The sequence below is a fragment of the Oryza glaberrima genome, chromosome 6 (assembly GCF_000147395.1).
Source record: "Oryza glaberrima chromosome 6, OglaRS2, whole genome shotgun sequence".
NCBI lineage: Eukaryota > Viridiplantae > Streptophyta > Magnoliopsida > Poales > Poaceae > Oryza > Oryza glaberrima.
The window spans coordinates 14,469,109-14,484,948 of record NC_068331.1 but is presented as its reverse complement, the minus strand read 5'-3'; the positions used below and the strand labels follow the sequence as shown (position 1 = coordinate 14,484,948).

Sequence of the window (15,840 nt, the reverse complement as noted above, 5' to 3'; positions counted from 1 at the left end):
TTTTCCCGTTTTCCCCTTTTCTTCCACCTCATAGCAGCCACCATCGCCACTTCTTTTAGCAGCCGGAGCAAGTTCTTGCAGCTGCCGTTCCGGTCTCCTCCCTCTCCCTCTCTACCATCCACCGCCCTCCCCGGATGCGCGGTACTCGGGAACACCATCCGCCTCCGGCGTCGCCGCGTTCCGGCCGTCGGAAAGCCGGCGCCCCTCCTCTCCGTCCTCCCTGTCTGCCTCGGCTGGAAAGAGAGGAGAAAAGAAGAGACGGAGGAAGAAGAAGAGAAAGAAAAAGAAAAGGAAAACGGACTGACAGGTGGGCCCCTGCACAGTACACTTTCGTAATTTTCCTATTTATTTCCAAATCCAATCTTTAGAAGCCCATATCTCCTAAACCGTAGATCCGATTCCGATGAAACTTGGACCTAAATTCATCTAAATTCAAAATCTACATTTTGATATCAAATTTGCTATTTTAAGACTTTATTTGAATTTATTCAAATACCGTTTGAATTTATATTTGACTTTTCAAATATTTTCTTTTATCCCAATTACCCGTTAGTCACTAAAAAGCCGTCGGTTGGAACTTTACGCCTTCCATGGGGACGTTCGCGGTTTTCTATCCCCAACGTCGAACCGTTGGTTGTAAAGCCCGGCATAAACCAAACCCAAGGTCGAAGTGCTGCTCTTGGCACCCCACGCCTCGATGCGTATAGCGGTCGGAGCTTCACTATCCCCTCGACCTCCACAGCACGCCGCACAGTTAGCTCTCTGGCTCTGTGTGATCCTAGCCGCTCCGCCGCCACTCACGGTTGTCGGAGTAACACTTCCGCCCCACCAAACCTACATCAACCTCCTATTCCTCTAGCCGATATGTTGTCGGTCGACACCGGCTAGAGAAGACACTAAATCTAGTCGTTATGCTGCTAACTCTAGCAACGACTAGCAAACAACCAAACCCTAGCCGATATCTTGCTAGTCAAATCCAAGTTGTCATCCAAATTCCACACCCTCTACAATACCACCTATCCACCATACTCTCAGCCACTTACTTTCTGTCTACCAGAACCTACATATAAAATATAGAGCCTAGCCGATATGCCGTCCTACTCCGCTATCGACCCAAAAATACTAAACCCTAGGTATGATCCTACCAAAACCTACCATCAGTCGATACTAGCTATATATCTGTTCAACCAGTTCAAATATCCAGTATATTTCCTATCCTCCAAACCACAGAAACCCACACATGAAATATAAGCGACATTAGTTGCTTGATCCCCTCTCCAACCTAGCCTCCAACCCTTTAGAAACAATACATGAAATATTAGCCCAACAATCCCTATAAAAGGAGATATTTATATCCCAAACCCAGCCTTTCTTGCTCTTCATCACTTTCTTGCTATTTGATGATTTTTATTGAATTTGGTTCTTCGTCTTTCTTAGTAGAGTCTATTTTATTTTGGATGGCAACCTGTGGTATTTCGAGGATCGGATAATCAGGTTGCCTATCTCGGATTTATTTGCGTTGGAGCAAGGCAAGTTATTATTCCTCTCCTTTGAGCATAAATGCCCTATATTCTATATCTTTATTCTATGCATTAGTCATTCATGATTTCGAATGCATAACCTGAATATAGCAAACCAGATATGTTAGCTTTTGCTTAGCCATGCCTAGTTAGACGGCATAAAATATAATAAACTTAGATTGGAACAGTACGGTAGAAAATGGTTGATTTCCGGGTGGCTAGTACTGTTCCAACCGACATAAGACTGCCCAAGTACTTGTGAAGAATGAACGAGTACGACCGCAGCTTCTAGAATGGGGACAGACCTAGATATTATATTAATTAACAATGTGGTACCTCTGTACAGTGGTTCCTTTTGTAAGTCCTCGCGAAGGAGGCAAACTTACGCCGAGCAGGGCGATTGTAATATTTACCGAGGCGCAGGTAAATATTTGAGATAAATTATGATGACTAGTCTGTTTGTGAACCTTGATTGCGATGACATGGTGTCATACAATCAGTTCTCTCTAAAGACCCCGGGAACGCCAGAACTCCTCTCGCTGCTGATAACGTTACGTTCAGAGCGCATGGGGACTAGAGTTCATGGAACAGGTGCCACAATTGTTAATAACCTAATACTAGGCCATGACTAAAGCCGGTGATTATCAGCAAGTCGTGGACTGCGGGTAAAGCGTACATCTACTGCAGTAGAATATTCATGAAACTATTCGAATAGCCGTGCTCACGGAATTGAGTATCGGGACTCATATGGTATTTGGTTAGAAACCTAATTCAAGATTTTACTAAATACTGTTGCATTAAAGTCATTACAGGCTTTCTTCTTCTACATCCTCTGCTTTCTGCAATTAAATCTAGCTCTACTCAAATGCTACTATTTCATACGTTCATATTGAATATAATAGCTTGCTGAGTACGTTGTACTCACCCTTGCTTCAACCCCACCGTTTTCAGAGTCATTTTGGAATTCTTATCGAAGCTGGGAGTTCAATCACATAATTAAGTTAGTTCCCTTTAAACCTAGTCTCCAAATCTAGCACAATTAGATGGTTTAACACTATAGCAAAACATTAGAGTTGGTTCATTCTATAACTTCTGCTGTATTAGTTAGCCACAAGTTTGTAAATACCCATATATTTTGTAATAACATCTCCTCTGAAGCCTTGTTCAAATGTATGCAATGAAGATCCAGATTGTTGAACCTGTATCAATCTACTGATCCAGGGCTTGATACAATCTAAACATGTCGGTTTCCGAATCATCAGTTTTGGGACCCGACATATATATACATAGATATATATATACATATATACACATATATATATATACATATATATATATACATACATACATACACACACATATATACACCATGTTTAAATTCAGTTCAGACTTGTTTTGAACTATTTAGTAATGTAGTTAATGTTAATACCTAAACATTTAAAAAAATTTCATACTCATTTGAGTTGAGTATATACTCAATTTGAACCATGGAGCCGGGCACCATGGAGCACCAAACACATATATAAAAGCAGTTTGGAACCTTGGTTCACCTGCACCTAGAATCTGAGCCATCCATGTGGGTTGAGATGTGTGCTGGTAAATGTTCCTTACTTTCACCAAATGAAGACTCACTATAGGGAGAAGCGACCGTGATGGTACAGATTGGGCTGTAGCGCTTTGGTGCTTTCCCCTAACTGCCCCTCGACAATAGAGAGAGATAGAGTGGAAAGGCAACCGGCGAGCTCAGCGTGTTAGTTAGCCTTTGGCCAGCAGATTATTGCCGCCGCCGGCGGGGAGCTCCACTGAATAACCCGCCTGTCCTCGTAGTTAGCGGAGGCCTTTCGGTCAGCAAACTCAGCATGGTGGCGGCGACTTCGGGAAGGGGAGAGAGAAAATCTTGATGGACATCGATGATGAGGGCGATGCCGCGATCTGTTAGGCCTCTCACAGTGCACACAACTGAAGCGTGCCTTTGCTTGGCGTACGTGGCACCGAGACCCGCACCTTTGCTTGGCCACGCGCCCCTAGTTGGGAGACGCGTTATCTCGCCGAAAAGAGGGAGCGTGGGGAAGGAATCTCGCACTGTGGAGGTCGTGACCTCGCCTCCTCTTTCTCCACCTTCACCGCCGCTCGTCCGGAGAGGTGAGGTGAGAGGGGAGCCAGCAAGGCCTCGCCGCCACCGCCAGCTCCACCAGCAGCCACGGCACCTTCAAGAGCGTCGCCGCCGCTCGGCCTCGTCAACGCCGCCGTCGCTCGGCCTCGAAGCCGCCGCCGCCGCTCGGCCCCGAAGCCGCAGCCGCCGATCGGCCCCGACGATTCCGCCGCCGCTCGGCCGCCGAGATCCACCTCCGTCCCCAGCGCCAGGCCAGATACGGCGGCGCGGCCGCCGGCGGGGAGAGGGGACAGGGGAGAGAGGGCGTCGTCGACCTCCGGCGGAGGGAGGTGGGCGGAAGCCAACGCCGGGAAGGGAGGAGGGCGGAAGCCGGCGGAGGGAGGAGGGCGGAAGTCGGCGCGCGTGACGATAGGGGGATTTGGTGGGGTGGTTGGCGTGAATGCGCGATGAGGGAGGAGGATTGGGGGGATTTAGGTGTGGCAGATATTTGTGGGTCCCACTTGGTGGTGCTTGTACTGTGGAGAGAGAGTGTCTTCATCCTAGCTGTTACCTTGTGGTAACTCATAACCGGTGCTTGCACTATGAGAGCCTAGTACAAAAAACTGGACCGGCCCGGCGGTTGAACCGGAAAAAACCAGAACCAATAACTAGCACGGTTCGGTTTCAAGAAAAGACCGCCCAGGTATGTAAACCGCTAAAAAGCCGTTGGACCGGCGGTTTTCTATTGAACCGTCCTAAAACCAGAGCGTAAAATGCCGTTGGACCGGCGGTTTTCTATTGAACCGTCCTAAAACCAGAGTGGTCAGACGGTGAACCGTGCTAGCTATGTGGGAAAAATTAATTTTTTGGTTGGGCTGTTGGGGAATCGAACCCCAGAGCTGATGCAAGGGGCATGCATGACTTAAACGTTCTCACCTAGCCAACTGTGCAAGAGGAACTTGTGGCTGAGAAGAGAATAATTACTTTATTTACCATTTAAAGTCGACTATGACTTAAAAAAATAATTAACAATGAACCGGCGGTCCAACCGGTGAACCGACGGTTCGACCAGTGAACGAGTGAACTGGTGAACCGACGAGCTCACCGGGTCAGTCCCCGGTCTGGCTTTTTCCACTATGTATGAGAGGCCTTATCTGCTTTTGTCCACATCGTGTCTGGTAGTGGCAGGCGTGGGTATAGATGGCTAAAGGGCCCGCCCGGCATGGCCCGGCCTAGGCACGGCTGGGCACAGCCCAGCATCCATCGGGCCGGCACGGCCCGATAGGCACTTCGTGCCGGGCCGTGCCGGCCCATGGGCTGCACCGCCCGCCCAGGCACGGCCCACTAGCTGTCGGGCCGTGCCGTGCCGGCCCGAAGGCATAGGTGGCCCATCGGGCCTTTTTAAAATAAGTCTATTTTTCGTCCCTCCTCTTTGGGCTATTTCATATGTATAGCTAAAATAAGTCTATTTTCCGTCCCTCCTCTTTGGGCTGACATATGTATAGCTAAAATAAGTCTATTTCTGTCCCTCCTCTTTGGCTGACATATGTATAGATAAAAAAAGTCTATTTTAGGTCCCTATTCTTTCGTTCATGGCATATAATATGTCTATTTTTACTCCCCTATATTTTTTTTTGTGTATCGGGCCTAGCTGCCGGCCCGGCCGTGCCGGGCCGGGCCAACGTGCCGGTGGAGGGGCCCAGGCATGGCCCAGTGGTCGGGCCGGGCCTGCACGGCCCGACTCGTGCTTGGGCCAGGCCAAAATATCGTGCCATGGGCTGGGCCGTCCGGCCTCGGGCCTTTTGGCCATCTATAGGCGTGGGGCCGCCGGATCCGGCGGCAGGGAGGTCTGAGAAATATGGCGACGCCGCGATCTGTTATCTGCTCGTCTCCACATCGTAATATGGCGGCACCCACCATACTACAGCTCCCCCGGCGGCACCGGGAGATGAGAGGAAAGCGGAGGAGGCGCTCAGCTGCATCACCTGCAACCTGCGCTCAGCGACGAGATTAATTTCCTCCGTGGGGTAGAGAGGACGGTAGCGGAGGCGGTGCTCGCTCCCTCCCGGTTCCCCCACGACCTGAGCGACTGATGCGACCTCCTTCCCACTCGTTCAGATCCCTCCCTTGCAACTTGGTTTGGACGGATGGCATCTCTCTCTCTCTCTCCCCTATTCCTCTTTTCCCCAAATTTCTCTCTATTTTCTACCTTCCTAAGATTCATACCGGAGCATCCTGTCAGCGGCACCCACGACCTTGCCCAGCCGCCGCTGCATCAAACACTTCCGGCTCCAGCGCAGCCGCGCCTCCAACGTGTGTGCTGACTTCCTCGGAGACAAGAGCTTTACTCTTTATTATTATTATTATTATTATTATTATTGTTGTTGTTGTTGTTCGTTCCTTACAGATTTTGCAAGTTTTCCCTTGTTCATCGCACAATCAGTTGATCTCAGTCAGTAACATGCTTGTTGGTTGTCCACACAGTTTGTCAATATAAGCCTTCTTAAATTTTTTGAAAGTTCACTGGTCAGAGGCTTTTCACTGACTAATTAGGTTAGGAACAGCAAGGTACAGAAATTACTAAATGGAGTTAGATTCAGCCAGTGCCCACTGCCTAGTGTTTATTGATCAATTAATCTACCACCTCCTCTTTGTGACCTCTTGTTTGCTATTCACATTCACCCATATGGTCACTTACTCACAAATCTGCCAGCAGCTGATCTCCCAAAATAACTGGTGCATACTATACTAGCTAGTTAAAGAAGAATACTTTTGTTGGCATTGACCACTTTGATGATCTCATTAGTACATTCCTTGTTGAGGATCTCGATTCATATATGATTCTTGTTGATAACTTCTATCAACTTTTTGCTGACATCATAGTAATTTTTAAAATTTTCAGGTTCAGCAGAGTACTTACTTGCTAGGCTAACATTTTGCTGAATTTTCAGGCTCACTAGAGCAGCACAAACGATTTTCTTTTTATCGGTACTGGATCAGATAGCTGTCACTTTGATTTTCATACATAAGTACATACTTTTGTGATCTTTTTCCCATGTACAATTCAACATATCTAGTTAGAACTTAATTACAAGGACGTGTCTTACACATATGTATGTCATCATTAATTAAAACCTGTATGTTCTGTCTCATCTGATGAGATGCACTGGAGACATATACCGATCACATAGGACATTGATTTTGATTTTTACTTACATGCCTTATGATATTTCATTTTGGTTGATACCATGTGGGATAATATCAATTTGGAAACGACATTTTTTTTCCGAGATATCATTCTACAAATATCATTTGTGTTGTGGCTGGGAGATTCACCTCCTTCAATATATAACTAAATTCCATATAGGCATGTGAGTTCGATTATGAATTTATGATCATTTTATTTTGATTTCAATACAAAGATCGCTGACCTCTAAATCCTCTTGCTTTCCCCCCTTTTTGCAGAGGATGGTGAAAGCCACAGCTGCCCCTCAATCCCTTATAATGGTTGATCCTACTGCACACAGTTCTTCAGGCTGCTGTCATCAAGTAATGCTGGGTTGTGTAATAGTACAGTGGAAAATATATCTAGTATATGATCCAAATGTACTATGAGGAAAATGTTTGTTGTATATATAAGTATATACATGTATTTTGCGTCCAAGATGTGTATCGGAGCTTAGACGGTTGTCAGCCATTTTTCTAGTCTAGGGATGATATTTGTAATTTTTGTGGCAATCCCTACGTGTGGATAGAGGTTGAACTGGAGAGATGTTTTCAAAGTTTGCATTGATTCCACGGGGGGTGCTGATTACATGAGAATAGAGATGCTCAAATATATCTTTCTCATTTCATCAGCGAGAGCATCCGGGGGGAGCATATGGTCTAATATCATTGACATTTTTCGCAAAATATTGTGTCTTCATTCATATAGTCCATAATGACATTTACAAAATGATATGCATATCTGAGATATCTCCATCCAACAAGTTATATCATTCAGAGTTTTTTTTTCGAATTAATTATGCATCTATAAATGATACTACTGCATCTCAAAATGGCATACATATATCTAAATGATTGTTTGCCAGTGATATAACATCTGTCATTCAGGCATAACGATACGTCTCTAAATGACGTCTGCAAAAGCCAGTGATATGATAAGCTTATAATTGTTGAATTAAGAAAATACAAATCTACCAAGATATTCCAACCGTTTACACAACATTTTACATCGTTCTTGCTACCGGAAACTGAAGATTTTTTTTCTCAAAATGGAAAGAACCAGTGGAGCTAAAATGATCACAGCAAAAAAGGAGCCTACAAGCAAGAACGATGGGAGAGTTGGGGGGAGAGTTAAAAAAAACACTCTGAATGAAGACTAAAAATTCTCAGTCCATAAGAATTGGAACCGACAACCAAATAATTTCTGCCAATATAATGAGACATTCAGAGATTAAAAGGCAACGAAATGGCCATTCCAGACACGAAGGAATGTTTAGAGGACAGGAAGCAAAATTGGGATTTTTGTTTTTTACTTTGCCCTACATCTGCTTCAAGTATAGAGGAAGCAAAATTTTAGATGAAAACTCAATTCATCACCACCGGTAGAACAAACATCTCAGAATCGAGAAACTTGATGGCTATGCACACCAGCAACAAGGGAACAAACAAAGCACATATCAGCAATTGTGGATGGCGGCTTGCTCCCGTAGCAGAGATGGATGCTGCGCCCAGATCCGCGTGGAGAACGCGGCCGGGATGAGCGAGCTGGTGCACCGGCCTTCAAGGAGGCGCTGTTCATAGTCGTCGCATGGCGTCCTCAAGCAAGGAGACAACCTCGGCGCCGGTGTGGTGGCGCAAGCGCTCGGCGAAGGCCCCGAGCGGCGCGGCAATGCCGGCTACACCGCTTCTAGGGAGGTGACGACGATACTCAGCCGGGCTGGTGGCAAGGCACCCCGCCGCCGTCGCCCCACTCTTTCTCCTCACTCTCTCCGGTGTGCTCGAGTCTTCCTCTCCTCCTCGTCGATGTCGCCCGACCTCGTTGGAGGAAGCTTGGAGCGAGAGGTCGCCGTCACGATCCGGTGGTGGTGGGGGATTGGTTTTTTTGTGGTGGCGGAGCATTCTCTCTCCGCTAGTTTGGATGAAAGGGCATTTTAGGAATATACAGCACGAAGTGTACCATTCCCCCGTGGCGCCTATAGGGTGAAAAGTACGATATATATATATATATATATATATATATATATATATATATATATATATATTCTCCACCCCCTCCCACCTCGGTCAAAGCATCCTCCCGCTGGTCAAACCCGTCCACTAACTCCCCCCACGCCCACCACTTTGCTGTGCTCGTCTCTCAGGGATTGCGCAGTAACATGACAGTCATCGTGCAGTAACAGGACAACTTTCTCACAGTAACGATATCAAAAAGTAGTCATGATGGATCTAGTTTTGTTAAGCACTTTTTTACGAACATCATGGTATAGACGGATTAGAAAAATAATATATGGCGTGAGAGATATTGCTCTCTAAAGATTGAGATTTACCTCTTTTTAGTCCTCGTCTCACTGGAACGGCATAATAACGCGACGGTCAATGTGTAGTAACACTGCTGCTTTCTGCATTAACGACGTTAAAAAATAGTTATGATGATTCTAGTTTCGTTAAGAATTTCTTTTACGAACGCCATGATGCAAACGGGTTAGTAAAATAAGACATGACACGTACGTTACTGCTCTCTAAAGATTGAGATTTAAAATATTTTAGCTCTACAAAAGCATTACTAATATAGGGCCACCCGTTACTATAGTTACGATGGTTCTAGTTTCGTTAAGAACTTCTTTTACGAACGCCATGATGCAAACGGGTTAGAAAAATAAGACATGACATGTACATTACTGCTATCTAAAGATTGAGATTTAAAATATTTTAGCTATACAAAAACATTACTACTATAGCGCCACCCGTTAGTATGCATGTTTTCTGTTACTGCAAATTTCGTCATATTGTTACTGCCAAAAGAGCAGTAACAACCTATAATTTTTTAGTAACAACCTACAATATTTGTAGTAACACCCTTCTAGGAAATGTTACTGCCAAATCATAAGAACAATGTATGATTAACTGGTTCTCACGCAATTTGAACAGACATACAAAGCATGTAAACAATATTTACTATTTACATAACATCATACGGTGAATTGGTTAGGATAGCTTGCCATGAACTATGAGATCATGGGTTCAAGTCTTGATTTCATCAATTTATTTTTAATTTTTCTAAAAAAAGAGAAAAAATGGGAGGAAAAAAAAATGAGAGATGGGAGGGAGAGAAAAAAACGAGGGATCGGGAGGAGGACAAAACGAAAGAAAAAAGAAAAGGAGGGAGAGGGAGAGGAGGGAGAGGGAGAGAGGAGGAAAAAACGAAAAAAAAAGAAAAAAGAAAAGGAGGGAGAGGGAGAGAGGAGGAGGAAAAAACGAAAAAAAAGAAAAAAGAAAAGGAGGGAGAGGGAGAGGGAGAGGGAGAGGACGAGGAGAGGAATCGGGACTGAGGGAGAAAGGGTATCGGGGAGAGGCGATCGGGAGGGAAGGGGCGCCAGGAGAGAGAGTGGCGCGATCAGGAAGGAGAGGGAGGTGGGCCGAGGGAGGGATGGGCTAGGAGGGGGTGTAGAATAGTTATTCTAAGGTAGGGGTGTATAATAGAGCTGTCATATATTGAGTAATCAAATCCTTTAATAGAAAATTCATAATTTTTTTAGAATTGTGAATCCATTCCAATCGAATATTGAGTAATCAAATCCTTCAATTCATAGTTTTCGAAATCTTTTTAAAAGCGGATTAATCGGACGAGGATAAAGAGAGAGTCCCATTCTACATGTCAATACTGACAACAATGAAATTTCTAGTAAAAGGAAAATCCGTCGACTTTCTAAGTCATGAGGGTTCAAGTCCCTCTGTCCCCAAACCCTCTTTTATTCTCTAACTCTAGTATTTATCCTGTTTTTTTTATTAATAGGTTTAAGATTCAATGGAATACATTTCTTTTTTATTATAGTATCGGCAAGGAATGTCGATTATTAACTCAATATTTAAATATTATTAAATAGGCTTTCTTTGTACAATGCATAGGACTGCCCCTTCTCCATTTCCAAATTTTGGATATAGCGGATTAATCAGACGAGGATAAAGAGAGAGTCCCATTCTACATGTCAATACTAACAACAATGAAATTTCTAGTAAAAGGAAAATCCGTCGACTTTCTAAGTCATGAGGGTTCAAGTCCCTCTGTCCCCAAACCCTCTTTTATTCCCTAACTCTAGTATTTATCCAGTTTTTTTTATTAATAGGTTTAAGATTCAATGGAATACATTTCTTTTTTATTATAGTATCGGCAAGGAATGTCGATTATTAACTCAATATTTAAATATTATTAAATAGGCTTTCTTTGTACAATGCATAGGACTGCCCCCTCTCCATTTCCAAATTTTGGATATTGACATAGATACAAATACTCTACTAGGATGATGCACAAGAAAAGGTCAGGATAGCTCAGTTGGTAGAGCAGAGGACTGAAAATCCTCGTGTCACCAGTTCAAATCTGGTTCCTGGCACAGAAAAAAGGGATCTTCTGAACAGGTATTGATACAAATACCTCGAGACGGGTTGGGATACATATTCGTTAATAATATAGATAGAGTATGATTTTTTCATCTAAGTAGATAAATCTCTAAATAGAGGCACTTCTTTTTCTGCATTTTTGCATTTCTTAATTTTCTATTCCGCCATTCCGACAAATATTTTTTTATTCTTGCTTATCTTATCTTACTTTCCTAGTTGTTCTAAGTAATGCATGCAGTACAAAGTTCGTGGTAGGAAACTTCTTTGAGTCATCATATTTTTCTGTTCATACGAAGGAAATGAATATGTGATTTTCCAACGGAATGAAGCCCCTTTTTGCTTAGTCTATCTGAACCTTTTGTATAATTGGAATTAATTAGAATGTAATAGGTATTCTGTTTTTGATCTAGGAACAGAGCGTAAAAATATTCCTTGACTTGCATAAAATCTAGAGTTGTGTTGTATAAGTGAGCATGAATTTCTTATCATTCAATGAGCATCTTGTATTCATAGAAATTGGGGGTTATATAGTCCTTACGTAAGGGCCAGCCTATCCAACTTTCAGGCATTAGGATACGTTTAAGGCGTGGATGATTATCATAAGAGATTCCCACCATATCAAAAGATTCGCTATATATATATATATATAATATATATATATAGAGAGAGAGAGAGACACACACACGTACGTAGCTTCGTGGCACTCCTCACATCACCTTTTTGACCCTCACCTAATCCTAGTAATTTTACTCGCGCCTCCCACCAACTATAAATGCATCCGTTTCAGTTATTTTTTCACTATTTCAAAAGTTTTTGCCGCCGCATAATTTCTGCGGACAGCACGTCTCCAATTTTACCCATACCTTCATATGCATTTATAGCTGATGGAACATAACAATCTAGCTTTTTTATTTTTTTTTGCAGTTGCGCCCGATAGAGATGGCATGCTATGAAAACAAGCCGAATGACAGGGGGAGCGGCCAACATGGGAGATTAGCAGGGCAACTACTTTCACCTTCCCTAACATGTCTGCAATCATCGGACCACACCTTGGGGGGATGCTCAATGCACAGATGGCTAGCTTGATGGAATCCCTTGCCGAGTACGATAGGCAAGCCAAACAGAGCGCAGCTGAGATTGACCGCCAGTTAAGCTTGGTGGCTGACAAACAGAACATGCTTTCCCAACGGTTCATAGATGCGCTGCAAGGGCTCAGAGCTGCTCACATCCCTCCTGTTGCCACCCAGGATGCTCCATGCCACGGAGGAGTTACACAGCCCGATGGCGTGCATCCTGATCTTGATGGCGGTGGATCAAATGATGATCATGACAAGCAACACCACCAGCAGCAGGAGGACATCCACGGCTCCTCTAGTCCACAGGAGCAAACTGTCGACGTCACAAATTCTCCGTCGCAAGACATCCCTTCCGTGCTGCTGGGGGCCATTATTCCAGTAGCCCAAGAAGATGTTCCAGTTCAGGACCACACGGTGGTTGCGCAATCACCGGGTTGAGCTCACAGCAGCCCCCTCAACGTGCCCATTGTCACCCCTCAGGAGCAGGAGGGTTGATGTGACCATGGCTACTACAGATACAACCATTTCTCACATCATGGAAGAACAAGTTGATATCAAGATCAAGTCCTCCAAATGCTGGAATCAGATTCGGCAACCTGCTACACTGCAGACTTCAAACGGCCACCGAATCTGCATACGACCTCCGTTTTCGGCTCGTGAGTACTTGATGGAAAGCTCTCGGAGTCCTCTTTCCAACGGATCTGGCCTCATCACCAAATTCCATCCAGGTCATCTGCAGATGAAGAAACAAGGTGCTGCGTCACCTGTCATGGACCTTTGGGCTTGTAACTTTGTTTGGGACCCCGGCCCAAGTGGGGCCCATGTGGGGTGCGCCCCAACCAGGTGGAGCACGACCCTATGGTCCCCTTGGTCATCCTCCCACCTCTATAAATAGTTAGGTACCCCTTCAGGGTTTCTCGGGTTTTGTTAGATTAAAGTTTAGCCATTGCTATTTGCTTGCAGCGCGCGTGTCGGCTAGACCGCCCGTCTGCTAGTTCTTCGGAACCCCAACATATCATTTGTATTCAATTCCTATTTGCAATATCATATTGCTTTTATCTTGTTCTTGTTTATTTCTTCGATTTGCTTGCAGGAATAAGGTTGATCTGCACCGGCAAGATCAACACCCCATGGAGAGGTGTATCGATCACTAAGGCGCAACGCAACGTCTTGTACGGTTGTAGTCGGGTCGTCAACGTTTCTTCCAAATTGTAGTTATCCCAACTAACCAAAAGATCAGGCCAACAACTACCTTGAGTGTCGAGAGAAACTCATGGTTCATCAGGTGGTATCAGAGCTTTCGTTGCTCGGTGAGTTTTTATCTTCCTATAACCAGAAAATAGCCATACAAAAAATTTTGCATCATTTACCTAGCCATATTTGTGCCATTGCATTGTTCATTTTAGTTTTTGCTTTGTTGAGTTTGTGTTGCATCATCTAGTCGTGTTGCTGGTCTTAGCGTTTAGTCTGTTTAGAGTTTCGAGTTCTGGTCACGTTTAGTACCACTGTCTCCGCCGTTGTCATGTCTTTGTTATCGTCGGGACCTACAAAAATGGAATCATCTTTCTGCCAGGGTTCCATTTTTCTAGTTTTCAGAAGTTTCTATTGGTCTGGTTTGGAGTTGCATCTAGATTTCTGTCGTGTGGTTGTCTCTGTCCCGAGGTTGTGCGGTGCTGTTCTGTTGTGCGCGAGAGAGGAGGAAGAAAGTTACCTAATCGGTTTTTCGAAGTATGCAAGTTATATCTGGAAAGAAATAGTAGATAAGATTGATTGAATATCAGTTTCCCTTTTCCTCTCACCAAATCCGGACTCCAATAGTGCCGTGTCTTCCCACATAGCTTGGTGAAAATTTTTGAAGTGTCGGATTGGAGATCCGTTTGCAAAAACGGAACCTTCGGGACGAGTACATTCCATTTTTGTGTAATTTTAATTTCAGGGTTTGCACTTTTGCAGTTGAGTCCTTGTAATTTTAATATTTACATTTGAGTCCCTATGACCTTACATTGAGGTCCTTGAGTCAGTTTTTGTTAAAAAAAGGAAAAAAAAGGCCAAAAGGTGCGTAAAAAAAGAGAGAAAACAAAAGCCGCACAAAAAAAAGAGAAAGGAAAAAAAGAAAAGAAAGAAAAATAAAGAAGGAAAAGAAAAGGAAGAAGAAAACGAAAGAAGGAAAAGAGAAAATCAGGTGTATCATTGAGATTTCTTTTATATATCAGAGCATGCTTGAGTTGTTTCTAGTGCTATCTTGTGGTATCGTTTGTGTCTAGGCTCGTGTCTCTAATTCGTTCTAGCCTAGGACCAGCACGGTACTTGACTTTGAACAATTATTCAACTTTGCATTCTCTGATTTGAGCATTTGCTATTCCTTTGCTACATATTTAAGCCTACCTAGAGCTCCACAGATTTGATTGCAGCCGTACAGTAAGTGTTTGCCAAGGCATTGATACATCCAAACTCCGTTGGGGTGCTTGGTTGAGTCGGTGTACGTCACCATTCCGCTTGCTTTGGTAAGAACTTGTAAGAGCTTGGTGAAAAACTTGAGTGTGTGTGATATTGGAGCTTCCACTACCTAGTAGTTGATAGGAGCGTGCATATTCTTGTGTATGTTTCTTGTTTGCTACTATCTATGGCAGGATTGCGCAAGGGAATACGAGACGGTCATGCTCGACATCGGCTTCTTCACCACCGACGAGAATGCCGACTTCTCCACAAAATGCATATGAGGTACCTGACTATAATGTTGCACGAGTTGAATCTAAATTACCATTCTACGATGGTAAGTATGATTCAGTTGCATATATTGATTGGGAGCTAGCAATAGACAATGAATTTGATATATATGATTTTTCTGATGCTCAAATGATTAAGACTGCTAGTAATAAGTTTACCTCTTTTGCATTATTTTGGTGGAGTTATATTAGTAACAAACCTGAAACTTGGGATGAATTCAAAACCATGATGAGAAAACGCTTTGTGAGTTCTATTTCAAATGTACTCTTCGTGAGAAATTAGAACATCTGAAACAAGGAGATAGAACTGTTAGGGAGTACATCCATGAATTTAAAGTTTATATCATCTATCTACAGTGATCTAAAAGAGTGCGAAGAAAAACACAATGCATAGATTTTTCAAGGGGCCTAATTTTGATATTCAGGTTATGCTTGCTAATGGCAACAATCTGCTGATGCTCAGTTCGCCAACATCAACAACATGATGCAGCAACAGCATGATGACATTCAGGCGTACTTTCGTTTTCAGGGGTTCAATCCTTATCAAGGATCCTGAGCGAAAGCCAAGATTGGGGGGAGACATCGCTCTCCCCACTGAGGTAACTTGTATCACATTGTATATCTGCTTTCCAATTGCATATTTGCTTTCCAATTGCATCTTATAAAACTTGAAAACAACATAAAAATTTGCAAAATAGAAAATACAAAAAAGATAGGATAGGTTTGAGTCATGCTAGGTAAGACAAGCTAGTTCTCTTTGTTGAAGTGACGAATAGTTGCTCTGTTTTATATCTCTGATATATGGG

General features: G+C 43.7%; 1 long non-coding RNA gene and 1 other non-coding gene across 2 annotated transcripts; both read left to right on the top strand.

The window, feature by feature from the left end:
* The first annotated feature begins 4,942 nt into the window (after window positions 1-4,942).
* On the top strand, window positions 4,943-7,331 carry LOC127778096 (uncharacterized). The gene is made up of 2 exons (XR_008018403.1): window positions 4,943-5,925; window positions 7,078-7,331. It is a non-coding gene; the product is annotated as an uncharacterized LOC127778096 (long non-coding RNA).
* A 3,821-nt stretch (window positions 7,332-11,152) lies between these two features.
* TRNAF-GAA (transfer RNA phenylalanine (anticodon GAA)) lies at window positions 11,153-11,225 on the top strand. The gene has a single exon. It is a non-coding gene; the product is annotated as a tRNA-Phe (tRNA).
* Window positions 11,226-15,840: the final 4,615 nt, after the last annotated feature.